The sequence below is a fragment of the Aotus nancymaae genome, unplaced genomic scaffold (assembly GCF_030222135.1).
Source record: "Aotus nancymaae isolate 86718 unplaced genomic scaffold, 86718_ANA_hifiasm-v0.15.2.pri h1tg000115l, whole genome shotgun sequence".
NCBI classification, from domain to species: domain Eukaryota; kingdom Metazoa; phylum Chordata; class Mammalia; order Primates; family Aotidae; genus Aotus; species Aotus nancymaae.
This window is the reverse complement of record NW_026988530.1, coordinates 11,380,658-11,390,614: the sequence shown is the minus strand read 5'-3', so window position 1 is coordinate 11,390,614 and position 9,957 is coordinate 11,380,658. Positions and strand designations below refer to the sequence as shown.

Below are 9,957 nucleotides of genomic sequence, written 5' to 3'. Positions count from 1 at the left end.
TCCCTTCAGTGAACACCTAGCCCCCGACTCCCAGGGCACTTCCCAGACAGCCAGTGCCACATCCCAGGCAGCCCCTGCTCTGCCCTTGAGGTCTGTGCCTGGCAGAAGGGCGGCTGACCCTCGGCTCCTCTCGGCCTGGGTCCCAGCTCTCCCTGGCCCTGGGACCAGCAGACACACCCACCCTGCACCTGGCGGGCTGGCCATGCTTGTGCCTGTTGGTGATGGTGGGTTGGGAGGGAGCTGTTTCAGATACCAATGTAAATCTGTGTCTGCATCAATTCCACACAAGAGTTCAGTCATCATATGGGAAGGGAATCATAGCTGTGGGGGGCTCCATGCAGGACCCCAAGGGCCCCTGAGGCCAGTCCCTGTGGCCACAGCAAGGAGCATCTGCTTCCGCCAGTTGGACAAGACTCTTCCTCCCCTTCCTCCCCCCACCTCCCCTCCCTCCCCCACCCTCCAAAGCTAATGCCTAACAAAATCGGCACTGGGGGAGAAGTCTTTGCTTTGGGTCACACAGTGCCATGAGGGTCCGAGAGTTGAGAGCCCCACCCTTGAGGATTGGCACCGGAGAGCCTGCCCTGTCCCTCTACTGGCTACAGTGCTGCTTTTTCTTCCTCTTAGAGAGCAAGGGGTCACCGTTTCTCTTTTGGGACTGTGAGGGGCCACCCAGCCCCCAAGCCAGGGATTGCGCCCCAGAGGCTCTGAGCCCAGGCCCTAGGTGGGGTGTCTGTTCAGCAGGGGATGGGCCTCTGAAGAGAGCTCGCTTCTTGGACTTGGTGGCAGGAGAGGGTGCTGGGCTGAGACCTCTTCTCTTTGCAGATTGGGACCGAAAAGCTTCCTGTGGTCCCCGCGCTTCTGGGCTGAGAAGGCCCGAGGCATGGACAAGGCTCTGGGACAGCTTCCAGGGTGGCAGCCTGTAATTGGTACCCATGACAGAAACTATACCAGGGATTTCCCTCTCCTCCTCACTTGACCCCTTAGACAGCCTGGGTGACTCCTTGACAGGAGAGGCTCTAGGGAGACCCCCAGGTGTCCTTGGTCCCCATGCCAGGGCAGGTGGGTCTGTGGTCCTGGGGAGGAGAGTGTGGCCGGGCAGCCCTAAGCCTGCGGGAATCCAGTCTTTCCAAAAGCACAACAGGGTTTTTGGACCTGGCCATCCCAGTGCGCACTCTGCCTCATCCCTGAGGGTCCTGGGAAGCCCTCTAGGGGGTGGGTCTGTGGTCCTGGGGAGGAGATTTTGACCAGGCAGCCCTCAGCCTACTGGAATCCAGTCTCCAAAAGCACAACAGGGTTTATGGACTTGCTTATGCCAATGCATGCTCTGACTCGTCCCTGAGGGTCCCGGGCAGCTGTCTGGGGTGGGCAGGTTTCCATGCCCCCGCCTTGTTGGGGGCCAGGGATGTCTTTCTCTGCTCCCTGGCCTGCTGCAGACTCAGAAGAGATTGAGTCCAGCTGGGTGGTAACATGACTAGGGTCTGCCCTCGCACACTGTTCCTCCTTCAAGGATAGGAGGCACTTCTCTGCTACCTGCAGGAGGAAAGGGGGCATTTACTGGCACTTCCCTAAGTCTGATCAGGGCCCAGGGTGGTGGAGGCCAGGGCATTTGGGTGGCAGGCAGGGAAGCCTGAGGCAGCTGGGCTTCGTGTCAAAGACAGATGGTGTGGCTCTGCCGGGCATCCTGCTGGGCCTCACTGCAGTTTGCAACCTGACTCCCCTCCCTGGCTCCTCTCCATCCTGCTCCATCTGAACCTTTACCTCCCCACCTCAGAGTGGCTCCCCAAGAAGCCGAGAATCCCCTCAGGGTGGGGTAGGCAATCAGGTGGGGCTTGTGTGCCAGGTCCCTCCTGCCCCCAGGGTACCTGGGTTCCCCTCCCTCACTGCTCTACCTGGGCAAGGGTGAGTCCTTCCTCCTGCTCCAGCTCCTGGCTTAGGGCCAAGAAATCGATCTGTGGATCTGAGGAAAGCAATTCTTCCAGGAATCGGGGGTGAATGATGGCCTCTACCTGGAAACAGAAGGAAGATGGTGTGAGTTTCCTGGGCAGGGAGTAACCTGGAGCCAAGGACACCTGGAGGAGATGCAGAAAGCAGTGAGCGCCCCGTCCCCACCCTTCTGGAACTGTCTCATATCATGGCGACCACAGCTACACACACAGACCACAGACCTGGGAGCACACACACATGCAGACAGAGACACACAAACCACACACAGACACACAAACAGACCCACAGATGACACAGGAAAATACACAGACACAAGTAACATACACATGCCACACTCACACCCACATAGACACACAGTAACAAATCACAGACACAAGCACACAGACACACACAATCACATACACAGACACTCAAATCCATGGAAACACACACATCCACACCCTGTGGAGTAGCTAAGGAACAGAGTTTAATTTGAAGGACCTGTGAGTGCCACCCCCCACCCCCCGGAATCCTGCAGACCCCAGCACTTCAGGCCAGCCCACCTTGGTGACGAAGTCTTTCTGGGAGCACAGATTGTCGATGTAACTCAGGAGGTTGGGGTCTGAAAGCATCCCGTCCTCTTCCTGCTCCACTTCGCCCTCTTCCCTTTGTCCCGTGAGCTGCCCCGAGGCCCCAACGGGAGGCCCCAGCAGGTCATCCATGATGTCCATATACTCCTGCACCACTTCAGGGGGGATCTCCTCGGGGGCCTTGGTCTCTGCTGGCTGCTGGGGCCTGGGTGGTGGCAGGCAGGCAGGTGGGGTCTTGGGGCCGGCCTTCCTGGGAAGGTACACTGAAGCAGGGAGGGAGGAGGATGGACATGGTGAGGGCTGCTCCTCCTGCCTGCACCACACAGGGGAGGGCAGGGCTCAGGGACATGAAGTGGGACCCAACTGGGTGAGGACCACCTGAACCACAGCACCCCCAGAGAAGGCACCACAGGAGGGGCACATGTGAGACAGCATCGTTTTGGAGGAAGTTTAGAGCCACTGATAAGCTGAGTACTCTACCAGCTCATCCCTGCTTCCTGGTGGATTGTATGTTGGGTTTTGGAATGGGGAGGGGAGAAAGTAGCTAGGAAACGTGACCAGGTGAATACCCACCTCATGACCACGGGCTGCCCAGCCACCCAGCTCTCCTGAGCTGTCTTGTTGGAAGGAACAAATCCCTCTCTTGAAGGGAGGCATGAGGTGTGGGGACAGTGGCCTCCCTTGGCCCCTCTGGACTTTGCCGTGGCTCCTGTGGGAATGTGGGAAGCCATACCTGGCTGCTTGACCACCTCAGGGGCTGATGGTCCTTGAGGTTCAAGCCTCTGCAGGGTTGGAGGAGGCAGGCACTGGGACCCCTTCATCCACTGTGATTTCTGAATCTGCATCTCCTCCTCAGCCTCAAACTCCAGGAACCTGTGGTGAAGAAGGTGCAGGCCATGCTGAGAGGGTCCAGGCCCCCTTCCCCCAGGACCAGGCAGCAACCGATGGCAGGGATGGGAAGGAGTGCCTTGGGTGGGCTGTCCAGGCCCTCCCTGGGGCCCATCCCCCCATCCCAGGAGGGAGCTGCTCCCAGAGTTCTGGGCTCACCCTCCCTCATCCGGCCCCTTCAGAGCCCATGGCATCAACAGGGCTTCCTGACTCAAGTCAGGGCCATGAGGCCCTGGAGGGCACCAGAGGGACCCCTCCTCCAGGCTTCAGCTGGTCAGGGGTGGGGTTTATAGCAGAAGGCACCAGGAATGTTGCCCAGATGTAGGAGTCCTGAGGTTGGGACTGTGAGTCCCTGAAGGATAACCCAGGAAGATGAGGCCTGGGAGACCCTCCTCATGCTCCATGCTGAGAAGCCACCATGGCCACCGGGCCTCTGTCACCCTCTCTCACCCTGCCATGTGGGCTCTGCCCCTGTACCCGAGACTCACTTTCCTGCCATCTCATAGTAGATCATCCGGTCAAAGTTGCTTGTGTGCTGCCATTCCCGCATGGCCCACGACAGTCCCTCCTCCAGGGTCGTGCTGGGCTTCCGCCGGGCCAGGGATCTGAGAACTGGGCTGTAAGGTGGTGCAGTCAGTCCCAGTCCACAAGTCCACCCTCCATCCCAAGCCCACCTGGTTCCAACACTGAAGCAGGGAGGGAGGAGGAGGATGTGTGACTTATGTGTCCTGATAAAGCACCCAGTCTATAGGATTTGTTATGGCAGAGCCCGAGCTGACTGAGACAGCGCACACGCAGAATGACCGGGGAGTGGGGGTTAATGTGCAAGTTCCAGGGCCCCAAAACTGAGCATTTAACCAGCTTCCTGGGAACTCTAGAGCAAGGCAGCCCCTGGGGACACAGCCTCAGGGTACTGGAGAGGAGCAGAGACCAGAATCAAAGCAGAGCAGCATCCAAGCCCATTGCATGCGGAGCCTGTGAATCTGGGGTGGCTCCATTCTGAGAATCAGGGTCCCCAGTGCACCGGGACTTGGCTCCAAGGGAGAAGGCAACCACTTCCAGGATGCAGGGGCAGCAAGATTTTTGGGAACAATGATAGGGCCTCCTTACACCTACACCCTGGGCAGGGGACTTGCCCAGGGGAGTGACCAGTATATTGCATGGTAGAAGTGCTTAAGCTCCCATGGAGTATAGGTTTGCTCATCAGCGGGGGACACAGGGTCACAGAGGCACCGCAGGATGGAGAGATGCAGAACTGGGACTGAAACGACAAACTCTCCCAGATGCTGGCATTGCTGCTTCAGTCACCACGGTCCACGGCCCTGGGCTGCTGGGCTCGTGGTGCACTCAGAGCCATCACTGGAGCCTGTGGCTTTGGGGAGCACTGTCCTAGATGGCCTAGTTTTGATAATGATAGCAATAGGGACAGTAATCATAACTGCTATCATGTAATGTATCACACCACGTGCCGGGCACTGTGCTGCATGCATCATATGTGAGCTCAAGTCACCTCTTCACCATCCTCTGAATGAAGCATTGTCATCCCTTTTTCTAGGAGGGATCGAGGGTGAAGCTGCAAATACCTGCCCAGCATGGACCCTAGTGCGGGGCCCAAGAACATCTCCTGTGCAGGCTCCACCACCGTTGTGCCAGCGGGACCTCGGCAAAGCAGTGGGTGTGTGCCAGGTTCCTGCAGCTCCCACCCCCAGCTCCATGTGATGTGCCCCTGGCCTTCACCACTCAGGTCAAGGGGAGGCATGGGGGTGCACTCAAAGATCTAAACCCAATCCATGGCTCATGTTGGACCAGGAACCCTCTCTGACCTGGGTGTTCTGTAAACATTGTCATGAAAATGATTGAAAGTAAGGATTGGCTGGACTCACGAGGCAATGAGGGGCAGGTGAGATGAGGCCCCTGAGAGTCTGTCCTGAGTGGCAGCCAGATTAATGTTGCTGAAAATGTGCCCTTCCATAGCTCAACCCATCGCCTTCAACACTGCCCTGCAAGCTCCCCTGAACAGTGTGACCTCCCGTCCATCCAGCAGCCTCTTTATGGGTGAGCTGCAGGACGAGCTCCAGTGCCCCAAGGACACTCACATGAAGAAGCAGGAAAGCGCCTCAGTGTCCGGACTCTGGGGAAGGTGCCTCCGGGCCAGGGGCTTGTAGTGCTGCCAGAGTCGGAAGTTCTCATATACACTGTTGGAGTTGCAGGAGTCATCCGGCGGGGCCTTGGCCTGGGAGGCAGCCAGGCTGCCCTCTCCATGAGCCCCTTGTGGCCATGGACAAGCATTCCCTGGGGCCATGATGGGGGCTGGCTGGGGAGCCGCTGGTGCTGGAGGAGGAAGGTGCTGGGGCCAGCCTCCCTCGCAGGCCTGGGTGCCCCCAAAGACCTGGGCAGCCATAGCGGGCACCACAGGGGCAGCTGCCAGGGGTCGGAGAGGTGGACATGCGACACCCTCACAGAGGGTGCCTGGAGCCTGCCAGACGAGGGGGATCTGAGTTAGGACCTGAGGAGCCTTCACAGGCCCCACTTCTGTCCTCATCTGGGCAAGGACATTGGAAGCCCCAGCCCAATTCGGGCCTCGGCCATCCTGTCCTGCCACCAGAGGGGTCCTGGGGAAGGCAGACAGCACCGGAGGGCCACCTGGAGGAATCACTGTGGTCACAAGGGGTGGCCCGCGTGCTGGGCCAGGAGCAGGTGTGGCGAAGGGCAGAGCTGTGAACACTGACATGGAGGCGCCAGGGTTCTCGGTCACCTCCGGTTCCAGCACTGGGCATACTGTGGAGACAAAGGAAAGAGGTGAATGAGCTGGGGTCTGCAGGTCCACAGTAGTCACTGGGAATCAGAGGAGTGTCCCAACAGCTGAGGGCATGTGACAGGGAAACTCTGAAGCTTGCAAGTGTCCCTGTGTGTGCATCAGATGCTCTGTTACTCCATGGGAGGATTGCTTCACTAGAGAACCTGACCCTGGCTCCTCTAGACTCCTTGACCCCTGTCTGCCAAGAAGCAACAGCCAAGCCTTCACTGCCTCTGAGGGTCTCCCTCGGGCATCCCTGGCAGACCTTGCCAGTCTTACAGGCATCTCCCAAGCCATGGGTCAGGGATGAATCTCTCATCAGCTCGGAGGCCCTCAGAATGCTCAGCAGCAGGTGAGGGGCCTCCCCCAGGGCAGTGCTCCACACTCAGAAGGCCTACAGGTAGCCAGAGGGTTCCTAATATTATGGTCCCATCTCCTCTTCAGTCTTCCTTTTCCTGAAGCTCTTGTAAAGCCCTTTCTTTCCTAACTCAACACAACAAAAGAAAGCCACTGGATAGACTGGGCATGGTGGTTCACGCCTGTAATCCCAGCACTTTGGGAGGCCAAGGCAGGCAGATCACCTGAGGTCAGGAGTTCAAGACCAGCTTTGGTCAACGTGGTGAAACCATGTCTCTACTAAAATACAAAACTCAGCTGAGTGTGGTGGCGCATGCCTGTAATTCCAGCTACTCAGGAGGCTGAGGCAGGAGTATTGCTTGAACCAGAAGGCAAAGACAGCAGTGAGCCAAGATTGCACCACTGCATTCTAGCCTGGGTGACAGAGGAAGAATCTGTCTCAAAAAAGAAACAATGAAAGAAAACCACTGGATGGAAATCTCTCCCAAGCCAGCACCTTGTGAACCCTGAAGATAACCCATACGCGTCATGCCCAGCCTGCACGTGATTGTCCTGGCACCATGCACAGCAAGTGCTACACAGGGGTCAGATTTGGGCCACCCTTTCCTCAGTGCTTGGTGGTCCTGGCTGCCACTCAGGAAGCTCTGTTCCCAGGGAGCAGATCTGAGAAGCAGTGGTGGAGTTCCCTGAGATACTGTCCTTGCACAGCCAGCAACAGTGGCACACGATTAAAGCACAGCCAGCAAGCGGTGAGCAGTGGGGCTGTCAGGGGAGGTGTCCAGTGATTTTCACAGCTGCTGGTCATGTTACAATAGTTTGTGGGACAACGAGCCCACCTCTGGTCCTTTTCCTTTGAGCTCCCAATAACTGAATATAGTGACCAACCAAGAACCAGAGGTTCTTGGGCCATGGGCCAGGTGGGCAATGTTGTCTGGAGCTCATCCCTGTTCACTAGGACCTCATGCAGTCTCCAGTCAAGGGGGATAAGGGATACAGCACATGCACCTCCTCAGTCAGGACACACATCCTAACTTGAATAATAATAATAATGGGACCGTCTTCCTATTTGTGTGTTACCCTCCTTCCTCTACTGAATAGGAAACCAGTCTTTCCAGACCCTTCCACTGAGAACCAGCAAGAGTCCATACCTGTCTACTGTTTATGAGGTAGTAGACATGGAATAGAAGCAAATCCTTCATCTCCATGGTAACACAAAGCACAGAGGACAGGCCATGAGCTAGCAGACAAGAGGAAGTGGGTCTGAAGACCTGAGCTTCCACAAAAGGATGAACAATTCAGAACAACCTGGGAAGCCAGGACGTGTTGCCTGAACTTCCCCAACTGCCCCCACCCCTGTTAAATCAAAGCCAACAGCCACCTGAACTGATGGAGGAGCCACCTCTGGGGAGGGAGCTGAGAGGCTCCAGCAGTTACAGTAGCCCCCAGCCTCGCCTACCCAGAGGCTGTCACTGCATACTCCGTCACAGCCAACACACCCAACAGTTTTCTGACTGAGACCACTTCTCCCCACTCCTCCCTAAGATCCAGAAAACTCCAGTCCAAATCCCTCTGAACACTATGGAAGGGCACCTTCCAGGTGCCTGAAGACACAACACAGGGCTCAGGCTTGCCTGTCATCCTCCCTGGGCCACCAGCACAACATGATCCCACCACTCCCTACAAACACACAGTGACATGACCTGTCCCCTCTAGAAAGAATCAATACATCCACTCCATCCTTTCCCCTACATGGTGTATTCTCCCAGGCATCTTGGTCTACCTCTAAGGAACCATCCTCCCTAACCACAGACTCAGGGTTCCATGGCCCTCCCCAGCTATGATGTCTTTGGGGACATCCAGTGCTCCCTCCCTCCTCGACATCAGCCCTATCAACTGTCCCCTGGGGCAGTGTCAAATATGATTTCCCAAGGATTTGAAACATGGCAGAGAATTGAATAATGCCCCTGTCCCTACAGACTCACCTCCATTTGAAGCCATCCCCTTAGGCTGGGTGCTGATCACCACTCTCTGGCAGTTTCCATGAGGAGAAAAGTCAAGGACAGGACCTAGAGAGTGACCTGCCTCCACAGATTCTCCTGAGTTCAGTTAAATCAAGTAGAATTTGAAAGTGAATAGGTTTAGAACACTGGACCCCAGACATTCTGCAGAGGGGGAGGGGTAGTGCAGCAGGTACTGGAAGGGTGGGGGACATTCTATGAAGGGCTCCAGCCAATAGGAAAGAACTGAGGTTCCCTTCCAGCTGGAGGGCAGCAGCGCAGACTGTGTGCACCTCTTTAGGCAACTTTTAAATTGTCCTTCTTACTCACAGCTCAAAGCTTCAACCTGATGTCCCATTTACGTCCATTCTTTATCAATAGACCTACTTTTGTGCCCCTCAACCCATGCTTTTTCCCATTTGGGCTCTTTCCCGCTCTTGATGAATTTCAACAGGGGCTGTACTTCCTAAACATAATTTAGGACACTTCCTAAGAACCCCTGTGTTTGTCAGATGATCCACGTCTGGATCCTCTGCCTGGTTCAGACAATCGAGGCTATTAGGTGGCTGTGTGGTCATCATTGTTATGGAAGCCATCCTTGTGCCCCCAGGTTGTGTATGATGCTGGAATCTGTCCACACCAGCAGGCCAGCCTTACCTGAGGTCAGGAGGTCAGTGTCTTTATGCATACAACATGGTAAAACCCTGTCTCTACTAAAAATACAAAAATTAGCTAGGCGTGGGGGTGCGCGCCTGTAGTCCAAGCTACTTGGGAGGCTGAAACAGTAGAATTACTTGAACCGGAGAGGCGGAGGTTGCAGTGAGCCAAGATCGAGCCACTGCACTCCAGCCTGAGAGACAGAGTGAGACTCCATCTCAAAATAATAATAATAATAATAATAATAATAATAGAATGTAGGAATCAAAGAATGGGGTTTCAGTTTGGGTGCCCTTAGTTCAGTCCCTGAGAGTTTATAAGCAATAATGTTTTGTTTTTTAAAAGAAGTGAAAAAAGGGAGCATAGTTGTATTGAAGGAGAAATTAAACTATGACTCGGGCCCCCAAACAGTCTCACCTGACCCCTTATGCTGCTGTGGGACTAAAGTGTCTCATTAGAACTGTCCTTAGTCAGCCGCTTTACATCTGCCTCTATTAGTTACTAGATATGAAGTTTCCCCAGAAAGAGGCAAGAACTCAGCACGGGTGCTCTCCACAGCTGAGGCAACCCTGGGAGGGCCTGAAAGCCAAGTCTATCTTCCAGCAGCACTCCCAGCAAATGGGGAAACAAGTCCTTCATCAAGGAGGAATCTAGGTGGCTGATGCCTGCATCCACCACAGTCTGCTCCTGTTCAGCTTGAATCCATTTCTTCATTTGTAGTCTGAGGGTGGAAGATAAATGCATGTGT

General features: G+C 55.6%; 1 pseudogene; it reads right to left on the bottom strand.

The window, feature by feature from the left end:
* Positions 1-589: 589 nt before the first annotated feature.
* LOC105720592 (NUT family member 2G-like) lies at positions 590-8,877 on the bottom strand (annotated as a pseudogene).
* Between the last annotated feature and the right edge of the window lie 1,080 nt (positions 8,878-9,957).